The following is a 23,662-nucleotide window of genomic DNA, read 5'->3' on the forward strand; positions in this document are numbered from 1 at the left end:
AGAGAATCAGGAGGGACGAAGCACTAGAATAGTTTGCACACTCCATATACAGAGTCATTAATTGCAAGAAAAGCAGAGTCCCCCCTCAAGTGACCCCATTTTGGAAATTATACCCCTTTGGGAATTTATCTATAGGTTTAGTGATGATTTTAACTTCATGGGTGTTTTCTAAAAACAAGCAGCAATGAATGTTGCCGAGCAAAAATTGCAAACTGCCATTGTAGTGACCAGTACATTGTAGTGACCAATACATAGTAACATAGCTATTAAGGTTGAAGGAAGACTTTAAGTCCATCTAGTTCAACCCATATCCTATCCTAACTTGCACTAACATGTTGATCTAGAGGAAGGCAAAAAAAACCCATGTGGCAAACAGTAAGCTTCACATTGGGGAAAAAAATTCCTTCCCGACTCCACATACGGCAATCAGACTAGCTCCCTGGATCAACGCAATATTAAGGAAACTAGTGTATATACCCTGTAATATTATACTTTTCAAGAAAGGCATCCAGTCCCTTCTTAAATTTTATTAGGGAATCTCTCATTACAACATCATATGGCAGTCTCACTGCTCTTACAGTAAAGAATCCGCATCTGAGTATGCTTAAACCTTCTTTCCTCCAGACATAGAGGATGCCCCCTTGTCCCCGTCACAGGACTAAGAGTAAAAAGATCATTAGAAAGGTCTTTGTACTGTCCCCGCATATATTTATACATTGTAATAAGATCATCCCTAAGCCTTCGTTTTTTCCAAACTAAATAACCCCAGGTGTAATAACCTGTCTTGGTATTGCAGACCCCCTAGTTCCCTAATAACCTTGGTCGCTCTTCTCTGCACCCGCTCCAGTTCAGTTATGTCTTTCTTATACACCGGAGACCAGAACTGTACACAGTATTCTAAGTGTGGTCGCACTAGTGACTTATATAGAGGTAAAATTATGTTCTCCTCTTGAGCATCTATGCCTCTTTTAATGCATCCCATTATTTTATTTGCCTTTGCAGCAGCTGCCTGACACTGGCAACTAAATGTGAGTTTGTCGTCCACCCATACACCCAGGTCTTTTTCAGTGACAGTTTTGCCCAGTGTTTTACAATTAAGCACATAATTATACATCTTGTTCAATCTACCCAAGTGCATGACCTTACATTTATCCCCATTAAAGCTCATTTGCCATTTATCAGCCCAAGCTTCTAGTTTACATAAATCCTCCTGTAATATAAAATTGTCCTCCTCTGTATTGATTACCCTGCAGAGTTTAGTGTCATCTGCAAATATTGAAATTCTACTCTCTATGCCCCCTACAAGGTCATTAATAAATATGTTAAAAAGAAGCGGGCCCAAAACTGACCCTTGTGGTACCCCACTGCTAACCGTGACCCAGTCCATGTATGCTCCATTAATAACCACCCTTTGTTTCCTATCCCTGTGCCAGCTCTTAAACCACTTGCACATATTTTCCCCTATCCCCATTGTTCTCATTTTATGTATCAACCTTTTGTGTGGCACCATATCAAAAGCTTTTGAAAAGTCCATGTACACCACGTCCACTGCATTCCCTTGGTCCAGTCCTGAACTTACCTCTTCATAAAAGCTTATCAGATTAGTCTGACAGGAACGGCCCTGTGTAAACCCATGTTGATATTGGGTCATGAGGTTATTCTTATCCAGATACTCCATTATAGTATCTCTTAGAAAACCCTCCAGGATTTTACCCACAGTTGAGGTTAAACTTACTGGCCTATAATTTCCAAGTTCAGTTTTTGTCCCCTTTTTGAATATTGGCACCACATTTGCTATACGCCAGTCCCGTGGTACAGACCCTGTTATTATGGAATCTTTAAAGATTAAAAATAATGGTCTATCTATGACTGTGCTTAATTCCTGTAGTACTCGGGGGTGTATCCCATCCGGGCCCGAGGATTTGTCAATTTTAGCGATTTTTAGCCGCTGCCGTACTTCCTGCTGGAAGTTGCAGTCACCAGTACGTTATGCTCAGCTCATGCTTCTGGACACAGTAAGTTAGGTGGGCTCTCTTCGCTTCAGAAATGCCAAACATGTGGACACTATATGTGGTTCTGTGGAGCTCAGAAAGGAGGGGGCATTTGGATTTGAAAGTGCTGAATTTGCTGAATTAAATTTGAGGGGCAAGGAGCCATTTCACTTTTCCAGAGCCTTTATACTACCAGTAACGTGAAAGCTTGCTTTCTTTGTGGATTGAGTTTTTTTATTGCAATATAAGTGATTAGATGACTTTAATTCTTTAGTCAGTGCGATTACAGTAATATCAGATTTATATTAGGCTTTTATGTGTGGCTGCTGTCACACACTAAAAGACGCTTTTTATTACAAAAAATAGTTTTTGCATCACCATATTTTGAGATTTAAATTTTTTCAATATTTCGGCCCACTGAGTCAAATGAGGGCTTGTTTTTTGCAGGACAAGTTGATGCTTTTATTTTTGGGTACATGATATTTTTTTATCACGTTTTATCGCTTTCTACCGCTTTCTACCAGCAATTCAGAATTTTTTTTTTATGTCACTAAGCATGTGGTAAAATTGATAAGGCAGGTTTATTCTTCAAGTTAGTATAATTACAATGATACTCCAATTATACCTTTTCTTGTGTCTTGGTGCTTTTACACAATAAAAACTGTTTTATAGAAAAAATAATTATATTTGCATCGCCTTATTCTGAGAGCTATAACTTTTTTATTTTTCCACTGATGGAGCTATATGATGGCTTGTTTTTTGCGGGGCAAGATGACGTTTTTATCAGTACCATGTTTATTTATATTGTTTTTTTATCACGTTTTATTCTAATTTTTGTTCAGCAGTATCATGATAAAGTATTGTTTTTTGCCTTGTTTTTTATTTTCTTTTATGGTGTTCACTTTAGGGGTTAACCAGTGGGACAGTTTCATAGGTTAGGTTGTTCAAGACTCGGCGATACCAAATATGTGTGCTTTTAATGCTATTATTATTTATATATATATATATAGTTTTACAATTTTTAAAAAAACTTTTTTTTAACTTTTTTACTTTGTCCCACTATGGGACTTTCATTTTTTGCAGGCTGATCACTTGTAAAGCATAGAGAGGAATACGGGCGCGTGAGAGGCGCAAAAAGCACGCATTAGACACGGACAAATGATTTTCTATGGGGTCACTCGCACCAGGCGTATATTTCTCATCCATATCCTACGCTCAGTGCCAAACTACGCCTGTAGTACGCCAATGCAAGTCAATGGGTGCGCAAAAAATACGGATTACACATGGAACACACGTGTGACCTGCGAGCAATACGCAGGTCTTTTGGCTGGTGACAGGAAATGGGCCAATCCATCATCAGGAAGCCTAGACATGCAAATGAGCTCAAAAAGCGCTCCAGACATCCAGGAAGTACGCCTCCATGGAGTACAGCAGCAGCATGGCATCCACATATATTAATGTTGAGATGCTAATTGTGCTGGTGCAGGAGCGTCCCGAAATATGGGACCCACGCGATGCAAATTATGCGAACCGGACAAGAAAGGAGGCGTCATGGAGGCGCATCTGTCGCCAGATGTACCATGACTTTGGTGACAGACCACGTGATGAGCAGCATAAAATTCGTAAGTGCAACCATAAAAACATCATTTAGGCTAGTTTCACACTTGCTTTTTTTTGCAGCGCGTTTTTCCCGCAAAAAAACGCATTGAAAAAACGCATACATAAGCATACAACTGCTGCGTTTTTTTCAAGCATTTTTATGAGCATGCATGAAAAAAACGCAGCGTTTTTATGCGTTTGTATGCGTTTTTAGCGCGTTTTTACAGCGTTTGCGTTTTTTTCCAACATTTTTAGGTGGCCCCTCACACTACCCAAACCATGACTTTACTAACCCTAACCCTGACCCTAACCCTAACCCTAACCCTAACCCTAACCCTTAACCAAATCATACTTAACCCTAACCCAAACCCTAAACCCTAACTAACCCTAACCCTAACCCTAACCCTGACCCTAACCCTAACCCTAACCCTGACCCTAACCCTAACCCTAACCCTAACCCTGACCCTAACCCTAACCCTGACCCTAACCCTTAACAAAACCATACTTAACCCTAATCCTGACCCTAACCCTGACCCTAACCCTAACCCTAACCCTAACCCTGACCCTAACCCTTAACAAAACCATACTTAACCCTAATCCTGACCCTAACCCTGACCCTAATCCTTAACAAAACCATACTTAACCCTAACCCTGACCCTAACCCTAACCCTAACCCTAACCCTGACCCTAACCCTAACCCTAACCCTAACCCTGACCCTAACCCTTAACAAAACCATACTTAACCCTAATCCTGACCCTAACCCTGACCCTAATCCTTAACAAAACCATACTTAACCCTAACCCTGACCCTAACCCTAACCCTAACCCTAACCCTGACCCTAACCCTTAACAAAACCATACTTAACCCTAATCCTGACCCTAACCATGACCCTAATCCTTAACAAAACCATACTTAACCCTAACCCTGACCCAAACCCCAACCCTAACCCTGACCATAACCCTAACCCTAAACCCCCTTAACTAACCCTAACTCTAACCCAAACCCCTAAATTCCATGGTTTAAAAAAAAAAACGCATATGCAAAAAAACGCATACATGAGCATGCCAGTGCGCACATATGCGCATCCATAGGCTATAATGGCCATTTTTAGCGCAAAACGTGCGCATATGTGCGCATGCGCTTTTTTGCAGGGCCAAAAAATGCAACATGCTGCGTCTGGAAAATCCCAACGCACACCCCAAAAAAACGCAGCGCATGAAAATCGCATACATGCGCTTACCAGCGCGCAGGTATGCGCACCCATGTTAAATATAGGGGAAAAAACGCATGCGCAGGTGTGCGTTTTTTTCCAGCGCTAAAAAACGCAAATGTGAAACCAGCCTAACCTTAGCGCGCGCTAAAAAATGATTCTACAATCAGCACCCCCCTTCCTGTGCATGTAATTTTATTAGCCTCATGAGGCCGTTACATTTGGATGTGACACGTGGCTTCACACAGCCATAATTAGGGGTTAGGCCACAAGCTCCTCATCCTCCTAGCCAATAAAATTAGTTTAAGTGTAGCTAATGAGACCCTGTATATCAGCCCAATTACATATGCCACCATGGGTAGAAAGCACACCCCAGAAGGCCCCATGCCTAGACTACTGTTAGAAAATGTGACCTCTCAAATATGTGAATTTGACAATATTTCCTGTCACATTGCAGTGGAAGATGTGATGAAATGCTGGCGAAGCCTCCGGGACCAGTTCCGCCGGGAACGCCAGCAGCGATCCAGGAGTGGAGATGCTGGACATGTGAAACGAAAATATATATACTATGACCGGCTGAACTTCCTCGCCCCAATTCTGGATCTGAGACCGTAAGTACATACCTCACACCACATTACACAAATACATAACACAAATACTTTACAGGGACAAAAATATTGATGTATTTTTGCCTCTGTTCTATTTCATAACAGAACTCAATCCAACCTTACAGATCGAGGAACGGCCTCAGAGGCAGAGCCCATTATAGATCCTGTAGGGGATGAGGTGGCTGGCCCATCTTCTCCCCCTACAAGAAGGATGGCTGAAGATGAGGCATCACAAGACCACACAATAGCTGCCCTACACACCACACCACCAGGACGGTCTGCTGCTGCAACCTCACCCATCCTGGAAGAGCCGGGCAACTTGAGCAGCAGCCCAACTGCCCAGATCAGGTCCTCCCCACAGGCTGCTCTAGCATCACGGCGAACAAGAAGAAGGCGCCAGGTCACTATTCAAGAGAGCAGGACCAATGTGGACACAGGGGTGCTCAATTATTTGTCCAGAGTAACTACAGATGATGGGGAGGAGGCCTATGCACGTAGCCTCACCCTTTATCTCCGTGCCCTTAACCGTGAGGTCTGGCTCCATATTAGGGGATGTATTCAGATCCTGCTTGATGCAAGCACCCCCCCCAATACCCCATATGAGGTTTTTGAATTTCTGGAGAGGTGGCAGCTCTCAACACGAAATTTAATGCGCATGAGACCATCCACACAGATGCTTGCTCAAGCAGGGTCTGAACAGCCCCTAATACGTGGGCCAACACCTCAACCCCTTCCTCCCCCTACCCAACCTTCTATTCCGCAGCCACAAATGTCAGCATCATGGGCAACAGTATGGCCCCACACAGGGCGATGTTGGCCACAATGTCCAGCAGCACCCACAGGCTGTTCTTCCACGTTCCCCTTCCCCAACATATGAGGATTTATGATTTTGATGGTTGGAGATGTCCAGTGAGATGCAACTGGTGCTCCTAATCTAAATGAAAAAAGAGTTGTTCTCCTTTTCCAACATTTAGAACATAATTTAACATTCACATTTTTAAAATATGTTTTCCAAACATATGAAACAATCCATCATGACAGGCAACGCTACCTCACGCCTTTCACACAGATATTACATGTGTGTAGAAAAGAGAATATTTAAATGCGCTACACTGTAAAATGAAAGGATGAAAATACACTACTCACTTGCTAACGCCTAGGAAAGGCGTGCTCGCCTTATTTAAGTAGTCACCTTTTTTGTTAGCAATCTCTATTCTAAAAATTCTAGGCGACCAGCATTCAGAATATCACGCTCTCTCTATGTCTTAACAAGTGAGTTTTGTATTTTCATCCTTTCCAGTAAAGCATGCTTAAATATTGTCTGTTCTACAGACAGGTAATATCTGTGTGAAAGCTGTGAGGTAGCCTTGCCTGTCATGGTGGAATCTTTCTATGATTGGATAACATTATGAGGAAATGTGAGTGTTATCTTGTTTTCTTTATTTTGGTGATGGAGCTCACCTTTTGTTGACAAATCTAGGTTAATCTAGTCATGCAGCAATGTTGTTTTTGACTAATGTTTGTTGCTGTTTTGTTATGTAATGTTCATTTTACAACAAGTTAAAGAAGGCACAAAGGGTCATTTTGGCCATTGCCAAATTTGTCTTATGGCAAAATTATGTTTGCCTTTAAGCGGAGAAAAAAAAAAAAAGGCAAAACTAAAAATTTGTCTACTCAAGTTAACGTCTTTGTGTGATTTTTCACAATCCCTCACAACATACTAACAGACACCAACCAATGCAATGAAACACTCAAAGAATCATAAAGGCTTGAGTAATATATATTTAGACACACTTAAAGCAACAAATTATAACATAGACACAGCATGCTCTTGCCAAGAAGTTGCCCCCTCAGGTGAGATAAAGTAATTAGTGAAAATATCACGCACTTTTAGGCCAGAGAGCGGTCTACGTTGAGGGTTCATAGGTGGTCTCACCCTGCGCACATTGTCCGGCCTACGCACAACACCATCAGAGGAGGAGCAATCATGTATCCTCGTGAAGTTATGCAGAACAACACAGGCTTTCACAACTTCATTCACATTTTGCTCACTCAACTGAATGGCAGACTGGAGTACCCGCCATTTGGCACAAAGAATCCCAAAGGAACACTCCACCAGTCGCCTAGCACGTGATAGGCGCAAGTTAAAAATTCTGCGCCTGTGGTCAAGGTTGCGCCGGGGATATGGCCTCATGACATTGCGCGATAACTGAAAGGCCTCATCTGCCACAAGGACATAAGGGACTGATTGTTCGGGGGAGCCTGGTAGCTGTCGTGGTGGTGGTAGATCCAACTGGTTTGTGCGTAGCCGCCGAGCCATTATGGAAGTATTGAAGACTCTAAAGTCTCCCGTCCTTCCATAGGCCCCAATGTCAACAATTATAAACTTGACCAGAGTCAACAATACAACAGAAAAGTATTGTTTATAATTGAAGAATTGGGAGCCTGAGTTTGGCGGCTTACGCACCCTGATATGTTTGCCATCCAGGGCCCCAATACAATTTGGAAACTGGCAGTCCTCCTCAAAGTCCCTTGATATCCTTAACCAGTCTTCCATCCTGGGCTCGGGCATGACCACTTGATGGAGTCTTGTCCAGATTTGTGCACATGTAGACCTCACTATGCCTGAAATGGTTGACTTTCCAATGAGAAACTCATGGTGGAGGGCGGCATAAGACAGGCCAGTGGACAGGAAGCTGTAGAACAACAGAAATAGGAAAGTTTAGAATGTGTAAAGTATAAAAAATCAGTTACATGCCGACCAAACTTGTTAGGAAATGAGAGAGAAGAACACACACATATTTTGTGGCACAATGACTAAGTGATATGCAGGACATATTAGATGTAACATTCTGCTGTGTCCGGTGAAACATATTTGGAGTAAGATGAGGGCATTAAACTTTGTCCAAGAAGGCCAAAAAGCATAAATTAGCACACACATTATGAACATAGAGAATGTGGTTGTGTAGTACATACCGTATTGTGAGTAGAAGTCGCTCCTCTGCAGATATGGCTTTGCGCATCCTTGTGTCCTGAAAGGTTATCCCAGGGCGCACTGTCTCCAAGAGTCGATCAAATGTGGAAATGCTCATGCAACAGTACTGGTAACATTTCTCCGGATGCTCCCGCAGAGAAGAATAGAGGCGGTGAAAATGCCCTCTTGTGAGTCGTTGCCTCAAAAGTGGATGGACCCACATGCATCTCCTCCTCCGCGGATCCACTATCACAGGATATGGTTGCCCAAAGCGCCGTGACAAAAGCCAGGTAAAGAGAACCTGCTCAGTTGTATTGAATCGCAGACCCTCTGCCATGCTGCACAAAGAACACCAACACACCTCGTGAAAGCAAGGTGACAAATGTACAGAATGTAGGCATCCACCTGTTTCTGAGTGTCTAAATAGGGTGCAGGCTAATGATTTAAATTGTTTGCAGGCCTCAAAACCGTTAAATGTCCATTTTGCAAGGCTGCGAGAAAATCTCGCCATACGGATTGCATACGGATGCCACACTGATTACATACAGATGCACACATGCGCAAAATACGCGACCTCACCTTGCTTACGGATGACCTACGGAGCACTATTTAGTAGTCATTCATCCGTATTACGCAAGTAAACTACGGACCGTATTTTGCACAGGTTAGTGTGACTCCAGCCAAACTGTCAGGCCTGCATTTACAAAGTTGCTGATCATGCTCTGAGCATAATCAAGCAATTTTGCTAACTCTGGTGACCTGGATGTGATCATGATGACTTCGGGACATGATAGCAGCAATCGGGACCCTGCGGTGACATCACGGGGTCTCCGATCCAAGGGCAGAGGGGCTGTGTTCGATCGCAGTATTTAGAGGGTTAAAGTGCAAATGGTGAGAGACCGCTCCTGGCACTGAGTGCCAGGTGTCAGTTGTTAGAATCAGCCAGGCCCGGATTGGCAATATAACCAACCGGGCATTTTCCCGCTGGGCCGCTGTCATGTGGGCCGCGGGTGGCAGCGCCCGATCATCTGGCCGCTTGCCAGCTGCTGCGGCCACTGTTGCTCCTGCCGCCGGCCCTCTGCGGCACGGCGGTGATAGTTTCCAAGTTCCTCCCGCACTGCAGGGAGATAAGCTACCACGCCCCCTCACGCACCCCATCCTCGCTGTAGCATGAGACACCCCCCCGCAGCCACTCACAGTGTCGCTTGCCTTCTCTGTTCGCAGGACCTGTGATGAGGTCACAGGAGGAGAGGAGTCAAGGGTCACATGATCAGGAGCCTTTGTCCAGACCCCTGATCATGTGACCCCCTGACTCCGCCCCTCCTGTGACCTCATCACAGGTCCTGTGCGCTCAGCCTTGCCTCTTGGTGTCTGCGGTGCTGTTGGCTGTTGTCATGGTGCTGGATGAGATAAGTATGTGTGGGGTCAGGAGGGGTTTACAGGGTAGATGTAGCAGAGCTGTATGTGTATGGGGTGTACTGAGCGGAGCCGTGTGTGTATGAGGTGTATGGAGGGGAGCCGCGTGTGTACGAAGTGTACGGAGCGGAGCCGCATGTGTACGAGGTGTACGGAGCGGAGCCGTGTGTACGGAGCGGAGCCGTGTGTACGGAGCGGAGCCGTGTGTACGAGGTGTACGGAGCGGAGCCGTGTGTACGAGGTGTACGGAGCGGAGCCGTGTGTACGAGGTGTACGGAGCGGAGCCGTGTGTACGAGGTGTACGGAGCGGAGCCATGTGTGTACAAGGTGTACGGAGTGGAGCCGTGTGTGTACGAGGTGTACGGAACGGAGCCGCGTGTACGAGGTGTACGGAGCGGAGCCGCGTGTGTACTTGGTGTACGGAGCAGAGCCGCGTGTGTACTTGGTGTACGGAGCGGAGCCGCATGTATATGGGGTATACGGAGCGGAGCCGTGTGTGTGCGGCGTGGAGACATATGTGTACGGGATGTACGGAGCGGAGCCAAGTGTGTACGAAGCATACAAAGCATGCTTTTCCCACGGACACAGGAGTACACGGTGGAGCCCCGAGGGGCATTGTAAAACACACACATGACGTTCCACCTGAAGTGATGTGCTTGAAGCTGACCGGAAATGAGATAATTTCTTGAGGAGATTGTAACAGAACCAGGAATGCTTCAGATCCATCACCGTGTCCTCCGACAGCGCAGACAGCAGGATCGCCTTGGAATCGGGGATGCCGGCCATGTGAGCGGATCATGATATGTACTGCATCGGGAGGCTCAGGTGGGCATTACAATGGGAGCCAGGCTGCTATAGTATCTTTATAGAATCTTTCTTTATTTCTTTCTCTCTTTTTCTTTCTCTGTTCTTTCTTTCTTTCTCATTCTCTGTTCTGTCTTTCCCTCATTTTCTTTCTCTTTCTCTGTTCTTTCTCTCTCTAATCTTTCTTTTTTCTTTCTCTCTCTCTCTGTTCTTTCTTTCCCATCTTTCTTTCTTTTTCTTTCCTCTCTTTCTCTCTGTTCTTTCTTTACTTCTTTCTTTCTCTCTCTATTCTTTCTCTGTCTCTCTCTGTTCTTTCTTTCTTTCCCCTCTTTCTTTCTCTCTCTGTTCTTTCTCTGTCTCTCTCTTTTCTTTCTTTCTTTCTTTCTTTCTTTCCCATCTTTCTTTCTTTCTCTTTTTTCTTTTTTCTCTCTCTCTCTGCTTTCTCTCTTCCTTAGTGCCAGTCAGTGTGCCCATAATGCCAGCCACTGTGCCCTCAGTACAAGTCAGTGTGATCAGCAGTGCTAAATGGGTGCAATTAGGCGTGGACATGGGTGTGACTAGTTGCGGAATGGGTGTGGCAGGGCGTGGCCTAAAATTTGCAGCGGCGCGTTGTCCCTCTTTCCCTTCCTCAAAAGTTGGGAGGTATGATAGGGGCAGCTATGACCAGGGGGTCTGGTTGTCCAATGGATAGCAGTTCTGCCAGGAATTCTGTCACCATGCGTACAAAAGGGGACAGAGCTTTGGGAGGAGTACTGTACCTAAAAGCAATAAATAGGACTGAGCTGAAATACTGGGCGCAGCTCTGACTACATGTTATATAGTCATGTTAATCTCCTCTCACTTCTTGTAACCTACAAGTGTACAAACATATTATATAGTCACCATGTGACTAGTGGGCCTGTGTAACTTCAAATGCCAGGGCTGAATTTTAGTCCCAGTCCGGCCCTGGAATCAGCTGACACCAGGAGGCGATCGTGCATGCACAGCCCATGTGCACGCAAAATCGTTGGGACATATCCAAACATCCCAGGTCAATAAGACCCAGGTCACAGGGACGTACAGATACGTCAAGTCAAAAGGCAACATAAAGACTTATGGAGAAAAATTACATTATAGGAATATGTGCACACGGCGTCATTTAGATGCCAGAGGATCTCTCAGGTTTTCCCAGGCAAAGCCGCTTCAGGAAAGAATCAACTGCCAATTTCCTGAGACAGCTTTTCCGGAGGCTTTGCTATCGTTCTTGCGTCGGCTCTGACCCTAGCGGCTCTCATTCTATATTGTGAATTATAGAGAGCGGCTTCCACTATAATGAGTATGTTACTTCTTTTAACTTTTAACAACTTTATGGTTTCTGAACTTTGAAGCGGTTAAAAGAAGTGACATAAGACAGAACATGGGCACAGAACATGGGGTCCATTATGTTCATTTTCTGGGGTACTTTTGCAGCACTTTTTCAGGCGGAGTTTCAGGCCTCAAAAAGACGCTGTGTGCACATACCTTCAAACCTCTTCAAAGCCATGTAAAGAAAAAAACTCTTTAAAAACCTCATCAGATCTGCAAACTTCATAAATAAAACACACATGGTTTTTCAAAGATGAATTTCTCTTGAAAACAACATCAGAGATTTCCATTTCAAAAGTATTTAAATCTGTATATTTCAATATTTTTACCTTTTACTTGTACAAAATTTTTCATGTTAGCAAAACTGTCAGTGTTTCATATAATAAACAGCAGATGGCACAAGCGAGCTCAGATATAACCTTTAATGAAAACACTTGCATAACACTAAGTATACAACAGAATGTGCTACTTTTATGTTATTCAGCTATGGAATTTTTTTTTTTGCCTGAGGATATCATTTTCCTCCACTGTGTTTTTGGTATCTGATAGGGTTTATATCAATTATTTTTGTGAAGTACTGCATCTAACATGTGTGAAGAAAAGGAAAACATAAGATAAAATAATTTTTCTTGGGCTTTTATTTCAGTAAAACTTAATCCTCAAATAATGAAAAGCTATCTAACTTTCTAATATTCCTCAACATTTTCAATGTCTGTTTCTTATCAATGAGTAAAAAAAGAAATATTCTGAAGCTGAAACCTTACAGACTTTTGGCTCTGTTCACACTAACAACTTTGGTATGCGCTTCCAGCATATATACTGGAAAGTCTACTGATACACTATGACAAGCCATTACATGAATTGACCAACAATTTAGAAAATTGAGAATTAATCATACCATTTGTAAGAAATGTGTTTCTATGACTTAGAACACTAAGATGAACATGTGAGCAAAGTTAAATGTGACTTCTGACATTAGTCTTCATTTTTACTTAATACAATCCACTGCGCCCATAACACGATACTACACATATCTGATATGATGCCAGTACAACCTTACCAATGTTGTGCTAACATAATAGTGTAAGGCCTCATTTAGGCTGGTTTCACATTTGCGTCTGTGAGCACAGCGTTTGATCCGCATAGATCTGTATGCGTCATGTGTACCTATCTTTGGTTACGCAGGGACATGCGTTTGCATCAGTTCGCATGCATTAGCGTACTCATGCGTCATTCATGGGTGTGTGGTGGGGTCCAGTGAACGCAACATGTTACATTTTTTGAAGTGGCAAAAATCTGTCAAATATGCGCAGTCATGCGCATGAGGATGAGAGCGTCAAAAAAACGCATTGCTATCTATGGGAAAGCATGCGTTCGATACGCATGCATAATTTTAATGAGTTGGTCCAGGAAGTGATTCAACCACCTGCTAATTGATAGCTTTATAAAAAGAAGTCTGGACACTGCAAGGCCATAACTCTCTGGACTGTGGGCGATACCACAACACTGGCTATGTAAGTATAGAACCGTTGAAAATTTCTGTCTCTCCCACTGCTGTTTGTAATTTTTTTTCTGTTACTTTTAGACTTGTCGACTCTCCTGGTGCTGTGGTTGTCTCCTGGTTGTCTACTGGTGCAGCGGTTTTCTCCTGGTTGTCTCCTGGGGCTGCTGTTGTCTCCTGGGGCTGCTGTTTTCTCCTGGTTATCTCCTGGTGCTGTTGTTGTCTCCTGGTGCTGCGGTTGTCTCTTGGTGCTGTCGTCTGTCCTTGACCTGTGCTACCTGCTGTGCTGTTGGACTACTGCCTGTGATGTAAGTAATGGTGTCCATGTATTTTTTGTTTCAACATTGTGTTTGGATCTTAACAAGTATAATTTTTCTTCTCTGTTCTTTTCTGTAGTGTTTCACTTGACTGCTGCCTGCTCTTCAAACATGTCATTAAGGTTAGTTTCACACAAGGGTTACCGGGCGCAGCACACGGCTGCCGCTAAACTCTGCCCCTGGCCACGCCCCCTCCAGTCAGCTCCTCCTCTGATCACATGACACTGCATGTGATCAACGTACCTTATATTTAGCGTTGGGTACACTGGTCGTGCACTGGTACACTTTTGCTGGCACTTGCGCCCTTTTGGCGCTGCGCTGAGCACACAAAAACGCACTGTGTTGCATTTTGGTGCGCTCGGTGCAGCGCCAAAAGGGCACTTTTTCTCTTTTGCACATAATCAGATTACATGGAAATGCTGAGGGGTTAAGGAGCAGTGCCGAATCTTCTGTCTCTTCTATTTATCTCTATGAAATAGTACATACATGCTGTGTATCTGGATGAATGCGTCGGTATACACACACTCCATGGGTGTAATGTTCTATCTTTCTGTTTTCCCCTATTAATATTGTGTAATTTTTAAAGAAAGCAATTTTCTATAATAAAATTTGTATGGTTTTTGATCAAAATATAGCCTTCTGATCATCTTTTTTCTGTTTGTGGCTCTATGTGTTAAATCATGTAATTTCTTTACAGGTACCTGGCACTGATGAAGAGCAGTAGAGTGGAGATGATTCTTCCCAGGGTCGTTGGGGTCATGTGTCTCAGGAGGAAAGACATGGTGTAAGTGTTCTTTTCATCAGCGTTGTACTAGAATTTTTTTCAGTTTTACTTAAAATTCTTTTTTTCTATTTTATCTATAGGTTTCCCAATGGGAAGAAGCCGCACTGGATATCGACAATGAGCTACTAATCCACCTTGTGCAAGAGCGAGTACCGTTGTGGGACACCCATGACCGTCAGCACTCCGACAATGTGGTGATTCGACATCTCTGGGAAGAAGTGGCAACATCGCTGCTGCCTGATTGGGACCATGCCACGCCACGTGCCAGAAATGATTTTGGTAAGAATTGCAGTGTGGTCTGATGCGGCAGTGAACCTTCTTTTTTTTTCTCCCGTCATAGTGAAGAGAATCAAAATCCGCTGGCGCTCGATGAAGGACCGCTTCAACAAGGACATGAGAGAGGAGATTCGGGTTCAAAGTAGTGCTGCTCAAAGGTTCAGGAAATACAATTACCATCGGAACCTTGCATTTCTGAGGCCTGCGCTTGCTCAGCGAACATAAGTATTTTTTTTATTTTATTTTTAATAATGTTTTATTTTTTTTTCCCACACAGAACCTGGAGCAGCACAACACAACCTGGATTTCTTGACTAACATTTTTCTCTTCTTCACACAGAAACTGGTGCAGCACAACACAACCCTGATCTTCCTCTGTTGAAGCGGCCCCTCATCTACCAGCCACTGAACAGACGCAGTCCCAATCATCCACCAGCAATGGTGCAACCTTGCAGGCTTCACAGGCTGGGGAACAGGTATCAGTTATAAGGGTCTGGGGCCTCTGCTCAGGTAACCAGGAAATCAAAATGGCAGCTTTGGTAAATTGCGGGTCTGGCAAAAGCCCCCTTGAGTCGCTGCTGGGGAGCGGGACTTGTTCATACAGGTGGACGTAACCAGACAGGTGGGTGGAGTTGGTGATCCCCATGGTGCTGTCTGGGGTACGTCCCTGTAGTGAGCAGACTGGTGATAGTCCGCGGGGCCCACGCCAAATCTTCTATTCCACTGAAGAGGCCGCCCCCTCCTGGTCGTTTGGAGGAAGGCGACCAGCGAGTGTATATTTCCTCCATATCCCGGTCCCTTCTCCTCCAGGTGTGAGCAGCAGGTGTGCTGCGGGGGAGTGGGGGCATATCTCAACCCTCGCCATTAGCCAACCCTGGGAGGCATAGACCTCATGGTGAAAGGGTTGGAGGGTGGTGTCCCTTGGTGAATAGCGAGGGTGTGAGTGTGGTGACAGCAGGGGGATGCCACTGTTGTCGAGTCCAGAATGAGTTCACCAAAATATGACAAACGAATGTGTGGCAATAAACGTTCAGGTCCGGACCTGTGTGTGAACGAGCATGTATGGGTGGCCACCAAAAAATATCTTGTGGAAGTGTGTTGTGGAGTCTGATCAGCTCATAGCAAACATACACATACATAAACTCGTTCCCCAGGTCTTTGCTGTGGAGATGAGTGGTGCCTCCAGAACACATATTGCCAATACCAGCGGTGCGTTTGTCATTAACCTGAAGTGTCAGGTAGTGGTGGGGTGAACTCAGGATCTGGGCGCCCCGCTATAGGTTTTTCCCTTATGAGGAGTGGTCTTGAGGGTCGAGAGGCCCCTCATTAAGGAGGGGGTACTGTCATGTTCCAAGGTGGATCTGACAGTTTAAATGCACAAAGTGAACTTTTTTCCTTTGGCTTGGTGCCAAAGTGGGTTGATTGCCCCCAGTAGCCATTAGAATTATTACACGTGGTGTCGTTCATTCTAAATTGCCCCAGTGTTGGTGAGTGGTATCGCACCTTAGTTTTAGGGTTAATGTGCACGCAATTACAAATCAGGTGTTAGGCTCTATAAAAGGAAGCCAGGTGGGTTCAATCACTGTTGGTGATATTGATTGTGTGTTAGTCATTCACAAGCAAGCCTGGGTGAATGAAGGAGCTGAACATGAGTCCTGCTCAGCCCAGCCAGAGGGGACGAGTGGCAGCTAGGTGGTCTGCAAGAAGGGCTGGCATGGCATGGTGGAGTCACAGTTTATGGTGTTGGCAGGAAGTGCTTGCATGGCTTGGTGGAGTGATGACTATGGAGAGAGTTGCACTCAGCATGCGGGACTTGGTTGCTGAGAGCTGGATTCAAGCATGCTTGACTTTTTGGGCAGGAGCTGAAATCATCTTTGGGACTCTGTTACTGGACAGCTGCAACTGGTGGTGGACTCTGCTCCAAGGCTGCGCTATGGTGAAGGATCCAGTTATGGTGATGGATCTGGGTGGAGGAGAAGATGCACACAGGTGGTGGGCTCTGTTGCTGGGAGCGTACGCAACAGAGCAAAGCTAAGTGGTGTTTCCCCTGTTTTGTCATCTTTCCTCATGTGCATTTTAGTGCAGTGGTGGGATTAGTTTCCGCACCGACCAATTCCCTAGTGAGGGTTTAGGTCAGGACGAGCTAGGGTTCAAGGATGGGGTGTTGCCAATAGTGATGACAATATCTTCTCCGTCTTTCTCTTCTTTATTCTTGACAAGCAAAAGGAAAGGCAGAGGCCAATTTCAGTTGTAAGTCCAGATCTTCTAGGAAGCTGTCCAGGTCAAGATCCATCTTGCAGCTACATACATCAGCCAAAGACGAGGATTTCCTCAGTGCAGTGTGTCTATATATATATATATATTTATATATATATATTTATTTAAATCCTGTGAGACACGCCTACTGAGTGTTTGATGTCAAGGAAAAGCTACTACAAAACACTGGAAATTTCTAACTCATGCGCATAAGCAATGTAGACGCTTGCACGAACGCATGCAAACACAGCATTTTTTGGCGTCATGTGTAAGATGATGCGAAAAAAAACGCTGCATAAACATGCGTTTGCATGCGTTTTTCCGAAATTTCCGAGGGAATTCCACAACTACCTGCCGCGGGAATTACGCTAGAATTCTGCATGCGCAATTCCCATGTATTTCCCGCGATAAACTAGCATTTTGCAAGTTTGCAGAATACTAGCGTTTTCCAAGCGATCTGTAGGATTGCTTGGAAAACTGATTAACTGGTTGGTCACACTTGTCAGACGTAGTGTTTGACTAGTGTGACCAACTTTTTACTATTGAGGCTGCCTATGCAGCATCAGTAGTAAAAAGATATAAAGTTAAAAATAATAAAAAAATAAAAAATCGGGATATTCTCACCTTCCGGCGTCCCACGCAGCGTCCCCAGGCCACAGCGATGCTCCCAGCAAGTCCCGTTCCCAGCGATGCCTTACCTTTGATGACGGATCAGTCTCGCGATACCGTAGCGGTCTCGTGAGACTGCTACGTCATCAAAGGTCATTGCCGCAAGACATCGCTGGGAACGGGTGTTGGCGGGAGCATCTCTGAGGCTTGGGGACGCTGCGTGGGACGCCGGAAGGTGAGACTAACACTGTTTATTTTAATTCTTTTTTTACAGGGATTTGGTACCCAGAGCCTGAAGGAGAGTCTCCTCTCCTCCAGACCCTGGGTACCAGCCGCACATTTTCCGCTTAATTTGCGCATGGTGGGCATAGCCACATGCAGAAAGTAAGCGGAACAATGCATCCCTATGTGCTGCGTATTTTTCCACGATGCGATTTTGCCACGGAAAAATACGCAGCATTAGCACAGCATGTGCGGAATGCCATTGAATTCAATGGGTTGCTTATTTTAATGTGTTTTTGCGGCAAAAATACACGGCAAAAATGCATGAAATCCACCGGAATTCCGGACGTGTGCACATAGCCTTACATAACAAAAGCTGTTTCACAGAAAAAAAATTTTTTTCGCATCACTGAATTCTGAGAGTTAGAACTTTTATGTTTTTGCTGATGCAGCTGTATGGTGGCTTGCTTTTTGCAGGATAAGATGACATTTTCAGTTATACCATTTTTATTTACACTTGACTTTTTGATTGCGATTTACTCCACTTTTTTCGAGCAGTATGAATGGAAATGCATTGTTTTTACTACGTTTTTAATTTAAAAAAAGTATGATGTTCACTGAAGGGGTTAACTGGTGTTACCATTTTATAGATCAGGTTGTTCTGCAACTGACTACACCAGATATGTGTACTTTTTTAGTTATTTTTTGTTTTTCCAGTAATGTACACACGTGGTCAAAATTGTTGGTACCCCTCGTTTAATGACAGAAAAACACACAATGATGACAGAAATAACTTGAATACGACAAAAGTAATAATAAATAAAAAATCTATGAAAATGAACAATTGGAAGCCAAACATTGCTTTTCAACCATGCTTTCACAGAATTTTTAAAAATAAAATTCATGAAATAGGCCTGGACAGAAAAGCTGGTACCCCTGATAATGTGACAAAAGGGACATATTAAATCAGGGTGTGTCCACTAATTAGCATCACAAGTGTAATATTGGAATCAGTGAGTTGGCCTGTATAGAGGGCTACAGATACTCACTGTGCTGTTTGGTGACATGGTGTGTATCAATCTCAACATGGACCAGAGGAAGTGAAGGAAAGAGTTGTCTCAGGAGATTAGAATGAAAACATGCTACACGTAACATGTTAAAGGTAAATTTTATAAGACCATCTCCAAGCAACTTGATGTTCCTTTGACTACAGTTGCACATATTTTTCAGAAATTTAAGCTCCAAGATGTCATGATCCAATCCGAGATTTGTTTTCTGCTATCTTCTCCCTGGACTGGTCATGCGGGGCTTAATCCCCTCTGCCTCGTTTTGGAACTGTTTTTGCTATTTCAGTTCGCTGCAGCCTGCAAGCGACGTCAGTGATAGTTCATGCTTCCAGGCTAGAGCAGCTGACCCATATACCTTAGTGATCCTTCTGCCTCTGACCTCCCATATTAGTGTCTGACCCGATCTCTATCCCTGACTTTGTGTACGTTTGGTGGTTTCCTTACAGTGTATGACTCTGCTTGAACTCTGAACCCCACTTCTTGTTTTTCTGTCTCTGATACCACGTTACCAACCGGCTTATGACTCACTGGCTTGTACCCTGACTCCCCTTTCTGTTTCACGTCTTGGATACCACGTTCCCATCGGGCTCTGACTTCTGGCTTGTCCCTGATTACAGGCATTGCTGACTGACTACCCTGCCGCCTCCTAGTGGTGGCCTGCACACCTGCACTGTGGTGCTACACAGTGAGTGAAATCCTTTTTCCCTTACCAGCACCCCCTGGTGGAGGTTGCGCACAACTGCTCTGCAGTTGCATTACAGAAGACTTTCAAATATCTGGCCTGTGGTTTTTTTTTTCCTGCACAATAGTGTATAGAACTAGGGTAAGACACAGCAAAAGCATTTGAATGGAGGTCTGAAATGCCACATTTTGTAGACCACAGATAGATGAGGCATCTGACAGAGAGAGCCCACTTTTAAATATCTGGCCTGTATTTTTTTTTTTTGCCCAGCTAAATTGTGTCAACAAGTAGGCTAAGACACAGCAAAAAAAATTCTATGGAGGCCTGAAATGGCACAATTTTGAGCACAATGATATGTGATCCGTGTAGCTGACAAAACCCAGTGTAAAATATCTGCCCTGTAGCTAAATTTTTTTTGGCAGCTAAATATTTTTTGGCAGCAAAATGGTGTCAAGAATTTATATAAGACACTCCAAAAAATTTTTACAGTACCACAAAAATGGCAGAATTTTCTGCGCACTCAGATGTGATGGCTGGGACGGGAAAATTTGTTTAAAATAGCTGGATTTTCACGCTGTACTATGAAGAGGGTCTGGCTGTATTTTGCAGTGTCAACAAGCAAATGGAGATAAAAAGAGGGCTCTGTGTTGCTTTGTAATAATCACGATTAAGATGCAAACAAAAATTTTCCTGGCCACCGATACCTATGTATAGACGGTCAATATATGTAATGGGCAGCAGCAGACAGTAATGTAATGGACCCTCTTGATTTATGCAATGAAGTATGACACATATAATGCCTGCCTGCTACTGATATCTACAGTGGGGAAAAAAACGTATTTATCTTGCATGGATCCCCAGATCGAGGCAGATTATCAGCGTTCTTGTATGTCTTCCATTTTCTTATTATTGCTCCCACAGTTGATTTCATCACACCAAGCTGCTTGCCTACTGCATATTCTGTCTTCTCAGCTTGGTGCAGTGCTACAATTTTGTTTCTGGTTTCCTTCGACAGCTCTTTGGTCTTTATCATGGTGGAGTTTGGAGTGTGACTGTTTGAGGTTTTGGACAGCTGTCTTTTAAACTGATAACAAGTTCAAACAGGTGCCATTACTAGAGGCAATGAGTGGAGGACAGAGGAGCCTCTTAAGGAAGAAGTTACTGGTCTGTGAGAGACAGAAATCTTGCATGTTTTTTAGGTGACCAAATACTTATTTTCCACAATAATTTGAAAAATAAATCTTTCCAATTCAGACAAGGTGATTTTCTGGATTTGTTTTCTCATTTTGACTCTCATAGTTGTGGTCTACCTATGATGTCAATTACAGGCCTCTCTCATCTTTTTAAGTGGGAGAACTTGCACAATTGGTGGCTGACTAAATACTTTTTTCCCCCACTGTATATACCCACAGACACTCCCTGCCTACCTAGCACTGCAGTTTATATGCCCTGAAATTAGTTATTAGAAGGACTGTTGATTAAGCTGGATTTGTGTATTCTATTATGGTATACCCACACTAACTTATAAACTGCCAAATCTGACCCTATCTCGGCAGCAGCTCTCCCTACACTAGCTGATTCCGGAGTTGAATGTGACAAGCATGGTGGTGCCAGGTCTCTTAAAGAACTGATGACACTGTGCAGCCAGCCAATCACTATAATACCACAACCAAGAAGGCTGCGGCATTAAAGTGCGTGGCAGACAATCCCTGCATGTTGATTGGCGCTCTAAACATGCAGAGCGGGGACCCGAATTCCCGCCAAACAATCCCGGAAATGCTACCGCGAGTACAGCGATGCTCGGGCGAGTAACGAGCACTACCGAGTATGCTCGCTCATCACTATTAACTACCTGTTATTACTATAGGTTTTCATATTAGGCATTCTGGGTTCAACTTTCTGCTTTATCTATGCAACTGTCCTTGTGTAATGGACTGTGGCAGGGTTGTTGGTTATTTTAAATGTTTTTAAATGTTTGTCCACTTTTGCATCTATAAATATTTTGCATATTCTTATGAACATTTAGGTGTGCACATTGTTTTGTAGTCCTTTCTCTCCTTTTTTTAATCCGCACAATAAGATCGCAATTGTGATGTGCTGATCGGAGTGCAGAGGGAGATCTCTTCTTCTGTAAGGTGATCGATATTGCTGTCGCTATTGACAGGTGCTTCAGAGGAGCCAAACGCCACGATCAGCACTAGCATTAATCATGGGCGTTACTGCAGGGTGTCAGCTATGATGTATAGTTGACACCCACTGATGATCACGCCAACACTGATCATTGCATCGTACTCATACAGTGGTTTGTGGGTGTCACACAATGCCTTAGGACTGAGGGTGCTAACCAGGACCCTTAGACTAGGGGCACCATAGTCCCCTGATTACTCTTGAAGGTGGAGATGCCGGGTTCGTCTTCTTTGCAATACTCCTATATAAACTCCTATATAAACCCTTATCTGTCCCATCACCCATCCAGGTAGGTGGGAAGCCAAAGTGCTTAGGATAACACTAACCAAACATACAAGGGAAGACAGAGAGGGATAAATGAAAATAACAATCATACAAAATAAACTCCTCAAGCAGAGTGGAACATAGGGGACTAAAAGGAAGGGGAAATCAAATAGGAGAGGATGTGCACACAAAAAAAACTCCAAGCAACAATCTCCTGAAAAAATCTCCAAACACCAACACCGACCTACATCTCCAACTCCAAATCAGGCAGTAACAACTAACATTGGCAATTCTTAAGTCCCAAAAACAAGTATATATAGCATAGGGGAGTACCAGATACTGAATAGCTGAGACAATTCAGGTAGAAAAGCTCCAAGAGCTTCAACTGATCAAATTAACCCTTGCACTGCCAGCAAGGAAAAAACCTGCACTGTTTAATAAAATGGTGAAATACTTATAACCAGTGCAGGAATTTGTGTGAAACCAGACACCGTCATCTTCTGGCCCCTCTCTGTCGCGGTATCCCCATGACAGCGGGAAAACACTTTCCGCAGTGCCCCATATGTGCTTCGCATGTTGTTAAAGTGCTAAATTAAATCATATTTTGGGTGTGATTCCAGTCACCACTATATAAAGTACAGTATACGTTGGATGTCTAGCATTACGAATCCGATCTTAATTTATGCTTATTGATTATAGCTACCATCACTTTATATATACACGTGAAAATTATATATATACGTATTATTACTGCAAAATGTAAGGGTGACCACTCTCTGCTCATTCTTCTCAACCTTTCTGCAGCTTTCGACACTGTTGACCACTGTCTCCTACTCCCTAGGCTCCAGTCACTAGGAATTAAGGACACCGATCTCTCCTGGTTTTCTTACTATCTTTCTGACCACTCCTTCAGTGTTTTATTTGCTGGCTCGATGTCCTCTCCTCTTCCTCTCACTGTCGGGGTACCTCAGGGCTCAGTCCTTGGCCCCCTTCTCTTCTCTCTCTACATGGCCCCAATTGGACAGACCATCAGCAGATTTGACTTTCAGTACCATCTTTATGCTGATGGCACACAACTATACACGTCATCCCCCGACCTTACCCTGCGGTACTACAGAATGCCAGTGACTGTCTGTCCGCCGTCTCCAACATCATGTCCGCTCTCTATCTGAAACTTAACCTCTCAAAAACTGAACTTCTTCTTCCCCCTCCATCTACTATCCTCCCTAAAGCTGACATTTCCCTCTCCATGGGTGGCACCATAATAACACCACGGCAGCAAGCGCGCTGTCTGGGTGATATGTTTGGCACCAATCTCTCCTTTACATCCCATAAACAATCTCTTGCCTGCTCTTGCTGCTTACATCTAAAGAGCATCTCTAGAGTCCGACCTTTTCTCACCATGGAAACAACAAAAACCCTCACTGTCGCCTTGATACACTCCCGCCTGGACTACTGTAACGCTCTATTAATTGGCCTCCCCGTTACTCGACTTTCCCCACTCCTATCCATACTTAATGCAGCAGCCAGGGTCATTCATCTGGCTTATCG

The sequence above is a fragment of the Dendrobates tinctorius genome, unplaced genomic scaffold, assembly GCF_039654945.1.
Source record: "Dendrobates tinctorius isolate UK_male_01 unplaced genomic scaffold, ASM3965494v1 ptg000008l, whole genome shotgun sequence".
NCBI lineage: Eukaryota > Metazoa > Chordata > Amphibia > Anura > Dendrobatidae > Dendrobates > Dendrobates tinctorius.